This window comes from Erythrolamprus reginae, chromosome 1, assembly GCF_031021105.1.
Source record: "Erythrolamprus reginae isolate rEryReg1 chromosome 1, rEryReg1.hap1, whole genome shotgun sequence".
In the NCBI taxonomy this organism is placed as follows: domain Eukaryota; kingdom Metazoa; phylum Chordata; class Lepidosauria; order Squamata; family Dipsadidae; genus Erythrolamprus; species Erythrolamprus reginae.
This window is the reverse complement of record NC_091950.1, coordinates 153,988,023-154,003,528: the sequence shown is the minus strand read 5'-3', so window position 1 is coordinate 154,003,528 and position 15,506 is coordinate 153,988,023. Positions and strand designations below refer to the sequence as shown.

The 15,506-nt window shown below is 41.0% G+C and overlaps 1 protein-coding gene across 1 annotated transcript in view; it reads left to right on the top strand.

Moving 5' to 3' along the window:
- The window catches only part of CNTNAP5 (contactin associated protein family member 5), a 485,513-nt gene that overhangs the window by 280,417 nt on the left and 189,590 nt on the right, over positions 1-15,506 (top strand). The window lies entirely within an intron of this gene.

The following is a 15,506-nucleotide window of genomic DNA, read 5'->3' as shown; positions in this document are numbered from 1 at the left end:
AATAAGGCAGAGAAGTTTTAGGTAACACGGTTATTTACTTTTAGTTCATAAATGGCAAAAAATACTAACATATAGCAATTTGTCTAGAATTGCAGCTAGCACTTATTTATTGGTTTGTTCTGTTTTTGAGAAATCAATATATATGTGAAGCTTCTGCTTATTGTGCACAATCATCAGGTTTGATTAAAAAAACATTTTAATGAAATGAGAAACTAGCATCTAGAGCAGTGATGGTGAACCTATGGCACGGCTGCCACAGGTGGCACGTGGAGCCATATCTGCTGGCATGCGAGTTGTTGCCCTAATTCAGCTCCAACATGCATATGTGTGCTGGTCAGTAGGTTTTTGGCTCTCACAGATGCTCTGGGTGGGCATTTTTGGCTTCCAGAGAGCCTCTGGGGGTATGGAAGAGGGCATTTGTACCCTCTCCCAGCTTCAGGGAAACTTTTGGAGCCTGGAGAAGGTGAAACATGAGCCTACTGGGCCCATCAGAAGTTGGGAGAGAGGCCGCTTCTGGCCTCCAGAAGGCTTCCAGGGGGGTGGGAAGCTGTTTTTGCCTTCCCAAGGCATTGAATTACGGATGTGGGCATTCGCACATATGTGATAGCACACGCCCACGCTTTTTCAGCACCCAAGGGGAAAAAAAGGTTCGCCATCACTGATCTAGAGAATGTAAAGTATTAGATTATAACACAAACTTTGTTCCTAAGAATTCCTCTGGAATTTACCATACATACTCTATTTCCATTCTTTCAAATTAAAAAAAGCAAATCATTGTGCCTCAGTGCTTTGCTACCTTCCTAAAAAGACAATCCCAAAATGAAGCATTAGGGATGCTTACTATAGCTTCCCCCACCTCTCTAATATGGTCATCTTCAGTGCATGCTTCAGGGAATCCTGCATTTGAAGCATTTCAATTTATCCTGGTAGAGGAGCATGAGCAACACTGCTGCTACACTTCGATAAAATGTTCATCATCTTCATCAACAAAGTTAATGTTGCTAATACAAATCTCTCAAAACATAAGTCGTTTCAAGCCTGGCTCATCATCCTCAGAATCTGACATTATCAGAGGTGGACAAGATATGACTGTATTAATGGATTTTAAACTGTTTCTTATAACTATTTTTATTGTTGTAAACCACCCAGAGTTCTTCAGGATTGGGCAGCATACAAATTAATTAATTAATTAATTAAATAAATAAATAAATAGATAAATAAATAAATAATGAATAAATAACATACATACATACATACATACATACATACTTACATACATACATACATACATACATACATACATACAACCAAAATCATCTTAGCATGTGGCATGGAACAATGTCTTGGAGAAACTTTTAAAATTACCTTGCATTTTTATTATCAAAATGTAAAGATTATGGGATTGCACATTTTTTTATTGTTCATGGTTCCCATTTCAGTACCATGATGAAATATAATCCATCTTCATTTTCCCAGTAGCATTAAAAACTGAAGCAGCATTGAAAGTGAATCCCAGAAACTGAGGTTCTTTTATAGCCAATATATTGATTTGAGTCGTAATGGGATCGCTATCTTGTCATTGAAAGCTTTCAGGGATTGCGCTGTAAGAAAGCTGTTTTAAGCAACAGCTCTGGTTAAAGGAGCATCTTCCAAAATGAGTCCAAACAGCCTTGAGTAATACAACAACAACAGCAAATCAGAGTCATAAAATGCCTTCTTTGGCCATTACAAGAAGCTTACTATCTACGGATCACCAGGTGGATCAAAACTCTGCGTTTAAAGTTCTACTGTGTCATCAGAACTCTCATTTCCTGCGTTTTGCTGAGGCTCTTGCCATTAACCGTTTGAAGCCTCCCTTGTGCATGCAGACATGGCTTTATGTCAATCTATGCCTCCTGTGTGCATAAGGCATGTCATTGGTTGCTTTCCTGCATACATTATAGGCTTAGAATCATAGAATCATAGAGTTGGAAGGGACCTCCAGGATCATCAGGTCCAACCCCCTGCTCAATGCAGGATTCATGAAACCATCCCAGAAAGATGACTGTCCAGTCTCTGTTTGAAGACCTCCAGTGAAGGCAAGCTCACCACCTCCTGTGGCAAAATGTTCCACTGGTTTATCACCCTTACTGTTAGAAAGTTTTCTCTGATATCAAATCTAAATCTACTTCCTTGCAATTTCATTCCATTGTTTCTAGTCCTCCCATGTGCTAATGAGAACAATGCTGATCCCTCTGCTCTGTGACATCCCTTCAAATATTTGTAGACAGTTATCAAGTCTCCTCTCAGTTTTCTCCTTTGCAAATTAAACATCCCTAGATCTTTTAGGACATGGTTTCCAGACCACTCACCATCCTTAATTAATGCTCTTGCTAGATCTTATATTTGAAGCTGACTTTAACCATCTTATTGTAGTGTAGGTACTGCTGAGTCAATGCAATACCTCTGTTCGTCTTTTGGCTATATTGTTTAAATTATTAAAAGGGACCAATTGTTTTAGAGCTCTGATTATGTTTGTGAAGGGAAAGGTAGAAGCAGTTGCTTTTATAATTCTATTTATATTGGTTATATTAAAACTCAGATCTCTGGGATTTCCCCTTTAAATGAATCAGTAACTTGTCATTAAAAGCTTTCATGGACTGTGGTTTAAGACAGTTGTTTTAAGCAACAAGTCTGATTATGTTTATGATGATGTTGATGTTGGTCCATCATGTTCAAATGGGTTGTGGGCTGTACACAATGTGTCCGCAGGTATGATAGGAAGGTTAGAAACAGTTGTTTCTTTTTTCCCTGCAGGGAGTGACTGAGATTGGTTCCTTAGCATGCAACCAGTGGGGGGGGGGGGCTTCTTGCACTCAGCATCTATTACTTCTAGATGTTTTCCAAAGAAAGGGAAAAATAGCAGTAGAGTAGTCACCTCCTGCAGAGAAGGCAACCTCTGTTGATTAACTCCCTCTTTCAAGTTCAGATTGGGGCTTTGAAGGCTAACTAAGAGAGGCATGTTTAGATGGGTTCTTTTATAAGAAGAGGAAACTGAGAGAAATAAAAGAGATCGACTTCTACGAAGGAAGGTGTCTGCCACTGTTTCTTTATTTAACACTTAGGTCCGGCTCTACACACTCACTTACAGGATTATTTTTCTTCTTTGTAAGCCTGCTATGGATCATCGGATAATTTCTAGAGAATAAAAGGAAAAAAACGTATTTGGCCGGGTTGCGTTAAGGAGAACAGAACTGCCCTGTTCTGTTCTCTTCCATTACGACAGCTTTTTGCAGTCAAAGAATATTTTGAGAAAATGTATTCGCCCTCCATTTGAATTCCTTCCTGTCTTGGTCTACATGGTGGGCCTCTTCTCTTGATCACTGAATCTTTATCTCATATGCCAGATTTATTTATTTGTTGTTTATTTATTATTTTTAGTTTAGTTATTTATTATAATTATTAGTTTTTTTTCCTTCACGGAGTAAAAAAACCCCAATACACATTTTAAGTTAAAAGCAGAGAAACAGAGAAAAGGAATAGAAAAGTGAAAAGGAAATAAAAAAGATAAAAAGAAGCAGAAATTAAAAAACCAAATACAATAAAAAAGAGGCTTCCGATCTTCTTAAGAGCAGTTATAAATATGTTTAGATTTTACCCTCTCTCTCCAAGTTTACTTTAAAATGGCAACATGAGAAAATATTATATTATTTTAAAAAGGCAACATGAGAAAATATTATTTTACTGAAAGAGTAGTAGATCCTTAGAACAAACTTCCAGCAGACGTGGTTGGTAAATCCACAGTAACCGAATTTAAACATGCCTGGGATAAACATATATCCATCCGAAGATAAAATACAGAAAATAGTATAAGGGCAGACTAGATGGACCATGAGGTCTTTTTCTGCCGTCAGTCTTCTATGTTTCTAAAATTCTTTCTGTATTCTTTTTTTTTCTAATGATCAAATCCAAAAATTATCAGTTCTGCACCACCACTACCCAACAAAATCTCTTTAAGAGATGTTTATTGGATCAGATTTTAAACCAGCCCAGTCCCTGAATCCTGAATATTGGCCTTTAGGATTATGTTGTGCCATGGACTTAGCCTGTTTTCTGGAAGTAGAAATGTACATGCACCATAACATAAAATGTCTCCTGAAGCTCTATTACCACTTTCTGCAGAAACATTTGTATAAAGTACCAAGGTCTATGGTGGGGGGAGACAAAAGGTATATAACTGTAGTTGGGAAATTGATAAAATTGCAACAATTTTCTATAATTAAAATCCATGATTTATTTAATTTTTTAATGTATTTGTTTATTAAACTTACATGCTACCCATCTCACCTACATGTGACTCTGGGTGTCTTGCCATCAATAACAACTATATAAAACTTTGAAACAATTGAAAGGAATACTAAATTTGATTTAGCATTGAGAAAGATGGGAAGAAGGGAGCAGGATGCACACGGGGAGAAGGTGGGAATATTATCTTAGTCCGGCGGTTCCCAATCTTTGTGACTTGATAGAAATAGCATTTAGACTTATATACTGCTTTGCAGTGCTTTACAGCCCTCTTTTAAGTGCTTTACAGAGAGTAAGCATATTTCCCCACAATCTGGGTCTTCATTTTACTGATCTTGGAAGGATGGAAGGCTGAGTCAACCTTGAGCTTACTGAGATTCAATCTGCCAAACTGCTGGCAGCTGGTGCTCAGCATAAGTAGCTTGCAGTATTGCACTCTAACTGATGGCTGGGAGATCAAGGAAACAGAGCTGCACAAGCAATGTGCTGGTGTACATGCGCAGGCATGCACAGCTCAACTTGTGTAAGCTGAGCTGCACATGCACTGGCCCGTCACTTGGATTAGTCAAGCTGTGCATGTCCATCACTCATGTAGCCTAGCTCCAGCTTGGTCATGGCCAAGTAGCAACCTTTGGCGGGGTGGGGGTGGGGTTCATGACACTTAGTCCATTAATCACATCAAGATTATTGAGGCCCTAGGCCAGTTGGCAGACCCAGTCTTGAGGACCTTTTGGAAAGCCAAAAAGGTGGGTGTGGATCTCACCTGGCAGGGCACAATGTTCCAGAGAGTAAGAACCATGGAAAAAAGGTTCTTCCTCGGATCCCATCAGTTCTTGACTGGTAGGATCTGCAGCATGTTCATTCTGGCAGTATGAGTGGGACTGACCAATTTCTTGGAGGAGAGATAAGACAATTTAGAATTTACATGGAAACATGGAAATCTGTAAAAATGTTCACCCAACTGTGTACAAAGTTGCATAACTTTGCACACAGTACATAAAAATTTCAGAGTAATCTACATTAATGAGGAAATGCAGGATTAAGAATTTAGGCATGTTTTCTGTTAATACATCATCTCCAGGAGAGTGTCCATAAAGCAGGTTGTCAAATTTCATTAAGGCCATATCAGGTTTTTGTTTGACCCTGATGTGGGGCCGAGGTGGGCAGGGCCAGGATGGGCATGACCAGCTCAATGTCACTCATGTTAGGGATGCTTGTGGTGGTCCAAGACCTCTGCCAGCGAAAACAGGGTCTCAAGATCTACGTGCAGCCTTCCTGAGTTCCATTTTTGCTGGAAGAGGGTTGCAGGAGGCTAGGGCAGCCAAAACAGAGCTTTGGAGCCATTTTTGCTGGCAGAAGCATCATGGGGCAGTCCTTCATTCTTTCCAGGACAGCCCTGCGGGCCAGACCTAATTACCTCACAGACCAGATCCAGCCCCTGAGTTTCACTTCCCTGCCATAGAGGAATAAGATCTTCTCATTGATTGCCTTTTTGCATCCTAATTTCACATTTTTATTATTATTATTATTATTATTATTATTATTATTATTATTATTTATTAGACTTGTATGCCACCCCTCTCTGAGAACTCTCCAACATCTCCTTCTGTAACAGCCCCATGAAATTCATTTTAAAATGTAATTGTTTTTTTTTTAAATATGTTACTTATAGATTCTAAAATCTATGGTGTAGCTTAAATTATTCTTGAAACTTCTTGCTGCCTGCCTTCCTGTTGTTTGTTCTGAAGTGTAATTTCAGATTTAACATTTTTCTCCTCTCTTAACTACTCTTTCACATACATTTTCTATTGGCTTCTGTGTTGTATTACAGAAATTAGACCAGGGGGAAATTAGATCCTAGTGAAAGCTAAGGAAGGAAAAAAAGGGAAGAAAATAGAAAAAAAAGAGGATTATTGTTGCACATTTCAGCTCTTCTTCCATATTTAATTTGTAGAGTGTAGTTCAGATTATTAATGCCTTTTCGTTAAATGAGACTGGACAGAGAAATAAGAGATTTTATTCTCTAATTATGCCCCATGTGTTTCAATTGCATTTATTTTATATCAAAATCAAATCCCTTTGCTTGGATTTAGGAAGCAAATATTTGATAATTGCCTGTGCTCTGAAATAATTAATGCATAGTCATCTAGGAAAAATTGTCTAAGGATACTTCTTTGTCATCCTTCCTTACTTGTGGTTACATTTTTTACTTAGAAAATCTATTCTGTATTTAGCCTGCTCTTTTTCCACACTACAAATTGATGGTAGTCAAACCATGGTGCCTAGGTTATGGGCCATGGCAGAGGTGGTTTCCGCTTACCTTTGCCACCAGTTTGCATCATGATGTTTCATGCATGGGTGCACACGTGCCACTCTGATTGTGCATGTGTGTGCATCCCTCATGCATTTTCACTTCCGTGCATGGCTAGAAGGTGATTTCAGCTGATCAGCTGTTCTTTGAATGAACAAATAAGGGTCAGTATTAACCCGGGATGGGCGATATAGCTTTTTTCAAAGCAGAGAACAACGAAAAGCCATCCAAATAAAGGAAAATTTGGCTAAAATTCAGAAAAAAAGATGGCAGTGCATAAGGACTGGCACTGACAGAACCGGATCCATGATGCCAAGGTTACATCACCAGTGAGTTGCTAAAAGTTTCAAAGATCTGGTCTGAACGAGTAAGAATCCACCCTTGGGTCATGGTTAGGACGTCAAGGTGTCAAGATTTGTGCATGAATTGGATTAAAATGAGGGAGAGGTGTGCATATTCAGCTTCACTCTCTCTTCCCAGATTCCACCTGGGAGATGGGCTGGGTGCAGGGCTTGAGCAGGGCATCTTTCATGTCTTGCTGTGCTCTTAGTGTACCACATTGCTTGCAGAGACTGCCTTCACGATCGTTCTCCTATTCTAGTAGATTTCATCTACTCAGTCCACCAGAATCTGTGTTCACATGCTTGGGATAGACAAGTCCTATCTCACTGAAGGTCAGTGACCCAACGGCTACTCTCAATATGGTTTGTCCAGCCTATTGAAGCTATTGCCCAGGGTTTGGCTGCTGTGCATGCTACAGCTACTAGGAGCTAGGTGAGAGATGAGTGACAGGTGGGGACAAAAGGTAAACAAGCTGCACTAAAAGCTACCCTAAAATGATCTGCCATAAAAGGACATGACAAGCGCTTTCACCAGAGATGCTACCTTCCCTGAACACCCCATACACCATGTACAGAGTGCTGTAAAAGCACTATAAAGTGGTATATAAGTCTAAGCAGTGTTCCCTCTAATTTTTTTTTGGGGGGGGGGGCGGAAAAGTACCTGCCTCCCAGCTGCGTGTCAAAAGCCCTGCCTGTGCTACTCGAGGACGTAGTCGGGTTGGCGGTGGAGTTCCCCGGACTTATTGTCCTGGGGGACTTCAACCTGCCATCACTCGGCGAAACCTCTGGGTTGGCACAGGAGTTCATGGCCACCATGACAGCCATGGACCTGACTCAAGTAGTACAGGGTCCGACTCACGAGGGAGGGCACGCACCTGACATGGTATTCCTTTCCGAGCAATTGAGTAATGGTCTGAGACTAAGGGGCTTAGAAACATTGCCTTTGTCATGGTCAGACCATTTTCTACTGCGGCTTGACTTCCTGGCTCCAATCCTTCCCCGCAGGGAGGCGGAACCAATTAAGATGTTCCGCCCCAAACGCCTGATGGACCCAGAGGGCTTTCAGACGGCGCTTGGGGTTATTCCAGAGGCACTCGTCCACAGTTCGGCGGAGTCTCTTGCGGAGGCCTGGAATACGGCTGCTGCGGAGGCTCTCGACCGGATTGCGCCCTTGCGACCTCTCCGCGGCGCTAGACCCCGTAGAGCCCCATGGTTCAACGAGGAGCTCCGGGAGTTGAAACGCCAAAAGAGACATCTAGAGAAGTGATGGAGGAAGAGTAGGTCTGAATCCGATCGAACACTTGTAAGAGCTTTTATTAAGACTTGCAAAGTGGCGCTCAAGGCGGCAAGATGCGCGTACCATGCCGCCTTGATTGCATCAGCGGAATCCCGCCCGGCCGCTCTGTTTAGGGTGATCCGCTCCCTTCTTAACCAGGGGGGAGTTGGGGAGCCCTTGCAGAGTAGTGCCGAGGGTTTTAACACGTTTTTCGCTGATAAAGTCACTCAGATCTGGGCCGACCTCGACTCCAATTGTAAGACAGAGTCGACTGACAACGAGTCAGTCGAGGTGACTGGGGCACGTACTTGTCCACCTGTCTGGGAAGAGTTTGATCTGGTGACACCTGATGAAGTGGACAAGGCCATTGGAGCTGTGAGTTCCGCCACCTGTTTACTGGATCCGTGTCCCTCCTGGTTGGTTTCGGCCAGCAGGCAGGTGACACGGAGCTGGGCCCAGGAGATTACCAACGCTTCCTTGGGGAGGGGAGTTTTTCCATCACTCTATAAAGAAGCGCTCGTGCACCCCCTCCTCAAGAAGCCCTCCCTGGACCCAGCCGTACTTAATAACTATCGTCCAGTCTCCAACCTTCCCTTTATGGGGAAGGTTGTTGAGAAGGTGGTGGCACTCCAGCTCCAGCGGTCCTTGGAAGAAGCCGATTATCTAGGTCCCCAACAGTCGGGTTTCAGGCCCGGTTACAGCACGGAAACCGCTTTGGTCGCGTTGATGGATGATCTCTGGCGGGCCCGGGACAGGGGTTTATCCTCTGTCCTGGTGCTCCTTGACCTCTCGGTGGCTTTTGATACTATCAACCATGGTATCCTTCTGCACCAGCTGGAGGGGTTGGGGGTGGGAGGCACTGTTCTCCAGTGGTTCTCCTCCTACCTCTCTGGCCGGTCGCAGTCGGTGTTAGTGGGGGGTCAGAGGTCGGCTCCTAGGTTTCTCCCTTGTGGGGTGCCTCAGGGGTTGGTCCTGTCCCCCCTGCTATTCAACATCTACATGAAACCGCTGGGCGAGATCATCCAAGGACATGGCGTGAGGTATCATCAATATGCGGATGATACCCAGCTTTACATCTCCACCCCATGCCCAGTCAACGAAGTGGTGGAAGTGATGTGCCGGTGCCTGGAGGCTGTTGGGGCCTGGATGGGTGTCAACAGACTCATGCTCAACCCGGATAAGACGGAGTGGCTGTGGGTTTTGCTTCCCAAGGACAATTCCATCTGTCCGTCCATTACCCTGGGGGGGAATTATTGACCCCCTCGGAGAGGGTCCGCAACTTGGGCGTCCTCCTCGATCCACAGCTCACATTAGAAAACCATCTCTCAGCTGTGGCGAGGTGGGCGTTTGCCCAGGTTCGCCTGGTGCACCAGTTGCAGCCCTATCTGGACCGGGACTCATTGCTCACAGTCACTCATGCCCTCATCACCTCGAGGTTCGACTACTGTAATGCTCTCTACATGGGGCTACCTTTGAAAAGTGTTCAGAAACTTCAGATCGTGCAGAATGCAGCTGCGAGAGCAGTCATGGGCTTACCCAGGTATGCCCATGTTTCACCATCACTCCGCAGTCTGCATTGGCTGCCGATCAGTTTCCCGTCACAATTCAAAGTGTTGGTTATGACCTTTAAAGCCCTTCATGGCATCGGACCAGAATATCTCCGAGACCACCTTCTGCCACACGAATCCCAGCGACCGATTAGGTCCCACAGAGTGGGCCTCCTCCGGGTCCCGTCAACTAAACAATGTTGGTTGGCGGGCCCCAGGGGAGAGCCTTCTCTGTGGCGGCACCGACTCTCTGGAACCAACTCCCCCTGGAGATCAGAACTGCCCCTACTCTTCCTGCCTTCCGTAAACTTCTCAAAACCCACCTTTGCCGTCAGGCATGGGGAAACTGAACATCTCCCCCTGGGCCCGCTGAATTTATGCATGGTATGCTTGTGTGTGTGTATGTTAGTATAGGTTTTTTTTAAAACTTTTAATATTTTAATTAATTGGATTATGTATTGGATTGTTTTTTCACTTGTTGTGAGCCGCCCCGAGTGTTCGGAGAGGGGCGGCATACAAATCCAAATAATAAATAAAATAAAATAAATAGTGTCTGAGCGGCAGTCCCTTTGGGACTGGGTGGCACAGAAATAATAAATAAATAAATAAATAAATAAATAAATAAATAAATGAATGAATGAATGAATGAATGAATGAATAAACAAACAAACAAACAAACAAACAAATAAATAAAAAACCCACCCTGTTTTGCCTCAGAGAATTTCAAAATAAAGTACTGTACTGTGTGTCTATAACAGTGAGCTCATAATAGGGCGACTCTATCAATATCAAAATGCCACTTAAATAGTTGAGCTAGTTTCAAACTAGATTTTGATTTTCTTTCTCTCTTCCTTACTCCCATTCTTTTTCTTTCTCTTTTCCTTCCTCTCTTTTTTCTATCTGTTTCTCTCTCTTCCTCTCTTCCTCTCTCTCTCCTTCCCTCTCACTCTTTCCCTCTCAGCTTCTGGGCAGGTTTGGAAAACTCTGAGTTGATGATGATTTTTAAGTGAGCGATTGCTCACTGCTCAGCTTAGAGGGAACTGTGAGTCTAAGTGCTATTGCTATTGCTATTGATGGTCAAGATGTGATAGGCATTTCCAGACCCAATTACCTGAGACATTACTTATTAATTTATTAGATTTATGTGTCATCCTTTTTTGTGAAGTTCAACACAATGTATATACAACTTTCCCCTCCAATTTTTATCTTTACAAGAAAAGACCTAAGCTTTACATGGGTCAAGAGACAGTTACTTGCTCAAAGCCATTTAATGAACTTCTATGACTGAACTCAGGGACCTGACTTTTATGGACTTGACTAAGGGACTCCCCTATCATAGGCCAGTACCTTAATCATTACAGCATACTATCAAGAATAAAAATCTAAAATGAAGATGTCATTGAAAAATGACCTGTGATTCTGTCTTCACAATAATTTTGAAGTGAGGAACAGTGTTTGGTGAAAGACCTTTTTAATCTAGTTTAATTAAGCAAATGTAAATAGAGTGTCCATCTAATAGAAGAGAATATTTGTACTTCAGGGTTGAACTCTGGAGACAGTTTTGGGCTGCCCTGGTACGCCTGGGATTGCCAATCCATTAGCGAAAACGGCAATGCGTGCACACCTGTGCATCCCCACTGTGTCCCCATGCACCCATGCGCAGAAACAAAGTAATTGCCGAAAATTGGCGATTTTCCGTAATTTTCAACCTTTCTTTGCTTCTGCGTATGTGCGGAAACAAAGAAAATGTGTGAACATTCTCACCTGAGATTTTGGCAATTTTCACCCATTTCTTTGCTTCTGCGCATGTACAGAAGCAAATTCTCGTGCAGGGTGTGCACGCCCACCACCACCCATGCCTGTGCTGGCCTTCGGGACCAATCTGGTAGGGAAAGGTAAGTGCAGTCCTTCACTGTCTGGAGAGCTTTAATTCTGTGAGCTTGGTTGTTTTCTTTCAGACATTTCCTTACCCAAACTAGGTAATAGTGCTAGAAGGGAATGGGGTTTCTCTCTGTTTATATACAAGTGGCTTATGGTGTCAGTGTTGGTTGGTGTATTCTTGAGTTCCTTGATTAGGCTGTTGTTTACTATTTGTCTGAGTTGGTAATCCCTTGATTGGCATATTGTTTGATGCTTGATTATCCGTTTAGTGTTAATCCTACTTTTGATCTTTGCTGTCCTGGATGTTGATTGCTGACAAGAAAGTGTTTAGGTCTTTTTGTTTCCTTTTTTAGCTTTTTGATTTTTTTCTTTCAGTGGTATATAGCTGTTGTTTATCTCTATGTGTCTGTTGATGACTGATTTGTCTGAGTGCCAGGCTTTAAAGGAGTTATCCAGCATATCTGGACTTACCTTGATCTAGTATGTTAGATAATTCTGTCATCAAATCTGATGTTAGGTGAAGATTACACAATTTAAATTGCAGCACCATAGTAACAAAATAAACACTAACAAATATGATGGCATACGAGATAACCATGCCTATGTTATCTCACTAGACACTCTCCTCAGCAGCAGCAACATTGGGCCAATAAATGTGTTAGGTGCAGAAGAAGAATCCTTAGATAATATTTTTTTTGTATTGTACAATAGTTATATTTGTTTATTTAACTTACTATATTGCTGAGTATCTTCTGTTTTATTGGTATTATTATTTGAAGCAGATTTTGCTCATGCCCTAGATCATTATTTCTTTTCTCTCTGATTATTCCTGGGGTGCACTTGATAGGAGAAACAGACACTGCTAGCTATCAGAAAGCTGAGATCTCCTTCTGTGACAATTATCTGGCAAGAGTTGATTATTTTAAATTAGGCTATCAAGGTAAAACAAGCTAGGAGAAAGAATGGTGACAAGAAGCCACTAGTTGTAATAATCTTAGGGACAGGAAAGACATGAGTTCTTTGCAGACTTCTTTTCTTTCTTTCTTTCTTTCTTTCTTGCTCTCACCTGCCAAAAGGTACCAAGGAAGGAATATGTTGTGTGACACATTCAGAGCACCTAGAGAGCTTCCCATGATTAACTGGTAACTAATTTAAGAATCTAGGACTCTTAAACGACAGCTATATTTGTCTCTTTAAGCTGCCCTTGGGCATTGCCCATGCTTCTGTGCCTCAGAGATGATGATGCAGCAGATACTTCCTATTTGAAAGCAGGATGTATACATTCAAAAGCTAAGGCGGAAGTAATTTGAGTCAGGGGCAATTACATTGAGGCCCTCAGCCATAAAATATTCCTGTTAAAAATGGCAGTGAGGTACTCTGTTCTCTTTTTGTGCAGTTTTTGCTGTGGGATGACAATCCAAACACTTTAACAAAGTTTTATGGAAAAAAATATTAGAGTTGTTCTCATTTTACTTGAAGGAAAATAAATTGTTTTCCATATGTCTTAGCTTTCAAACCAATATGGGATTGATTATTAGATGGATGGTATATAAATGTAATAAACAAGCAAGCAAGCAAACAAACAAACAAACAAACAAACATTCAACCACCCACGAGAGTCCTGACTGTTTAGAATTTACTATTCTGTGAAAGATTGTGTTGCACAAGAGGTCACTGTACATACAGGTAGTCCTTGACTTACAACCCCAATTAAACCCAGAATTTATGTCACTAACCAAGGCAGTTAAGTGACTTTTGTCCCTATTTTATGACCTTGCCTGCCACAACTGTTAAGGGAAATAACTTCAGTCATTAAGTTAGTAACACATTTGTTAAATGAATCTGGGTTTCCCAATGACTTTGCTTGTCAAAAGATTGCAAAAGATGACCACATGACCCTGGGACATTGTAATTGTCATAAATATGATTCGGTTGCCAAGCATCTGAATTTTGATCCCATGACTGTGGGGATGCTGCAATGGTCATAAGTGTGAAAAACTATCATAAGTCACTTTTTTTCAGGGCTGTTGTAACTCTGAGTTGTTAAGCTGTTATAAGTCAAGGACTATTTGTAATTAAAAATCTTCTTCAGTACCTCAGTACAAGGTTTTCAAGATAAAGAAAGCAGACCCGTTCCCTTCCCCATCTCTGTCTTTGTTTTCATGCATTCTTACCAATCACCTCCTTTCCATTTTTACTTGGAGTTTAGCATCTTATATTATTTTATGAGCAAGCTAAGAAAGTAGCTCTCGGAGCACAATATTGATGGCACAGGCCAAACTCATTATGAGTCATGACCGAAATTCAGTAGAGCTTGGATTTGTCTTCTAATGTGCACAAGAGTATGAACATTCAATTATAAGGTAATTAGTTGAATAATTGTGAAGTTATTGTTGATAATTAATTTACAATATGAAGTGTATTACAATCCTAATGACAATTAAATTATAACCATCAGAAGAATTATAAAGCAGGGAGTTGCATTTAAGTCAATGGTATGTCTGTCCTAGAAAACTTGTAAGCCCGTACAGTTTGGCTTTGGTTTTTTGTTTTTTTAAACAAAAGCAAAGCAAGCACAAATGTTGAAAAAAAAATCACATGGTGGAAAGACTCCATTATAACTTTTTTCAAACAAATTAAACAACAGTTAAGCAATTAGAGAGAATCCATATAGTATGGATAAGTTAAAGGACTGGAGATCATAAGATCCAGGAAGAATTCTGTTCTCTTCTCCTACCAGAGCTCACCAGCACTTTGGACAGTTACTGTCCACCCGGCCTACTTGAAAGATGAAATTGGAAGGAGACAAATCCATCCCCATATATACATTTTTCAGTTATTGGGGAAAAGACAAATAGCAACAGCATTTAGACTTATATAGTGCTTGACAGTGCTTTACAGCCCTCTCTAAACGGTTTACAGAAAGTCAGCATATTGCCCCCAACCATCTATGTCTTCATTTTAGCAACCTTGGAAGGATGGAAGGCTGAGTCAACTTTGAGCCTACTGAAATTTGAACTGCCAAAATGTTGGCAGACGGTGATCAGCAGAAGTAGCTTACAATATATAGTAATTGCAACAATAAAACAAATAATACTTTCGTGTAATTCTGTTAGTATTATTATAAGGTTATATAACAGATGGAGAACTAGGGGACTTGTCAAGCACAATCAATTAGCTTTTCTTCATGACTTTAATAAATAGTATATAATATGGAAAATGCATATTTATCTGTTGATTGCAATGAAGAGTGCACATATTTGATTATATAAGATTTGATCAAACATATTACAAAGACAGTAGCTGGCATGTCTTCATATGACCATGAAGCTTCTCCTTTTTTAAAAGTCCCACTTATTCTTATAATAATGGAACCCATTCGATATTATGTCATTTAAAAAAAATATATTGGAAATGGGTGTGAGATGGACATTCCATATTTGCTTAATGTAAACATATTCTAGTCAAATTTCTGTTTATGTGGAAACATGTGGAAATATATGGTAACGAGAATGAAAGTGTGGAAAATGAGACAATTTAAATAGGCTTGAAGAAAAAAGTTTGGATTTGTTTGTATGGAAGGGCAATTGGAGAAAGGAATTTTGCTAGGTTTCGATTGCCAGGCTGGAAAAAAGTTATCTTCAAAAGAAAAGAAGGAAGGAAGGAAGGAAGGAAGGAAGGAAGGAGAGAGAGAGAGAAAGAGAGAGAGAGAGAAAGAAAGAAAGAAAGAAAGAAAGAAAGAAATGTAAAGTTTTTGCCATTGCTTTCTTCAATGATATCTAATTGGTTCCCCAGTTTTGTATACAGCACTGGGATTTTCTAGTAAATTCTTATCCAAGTCCTATCAAGACCCAAATCAACTTTGT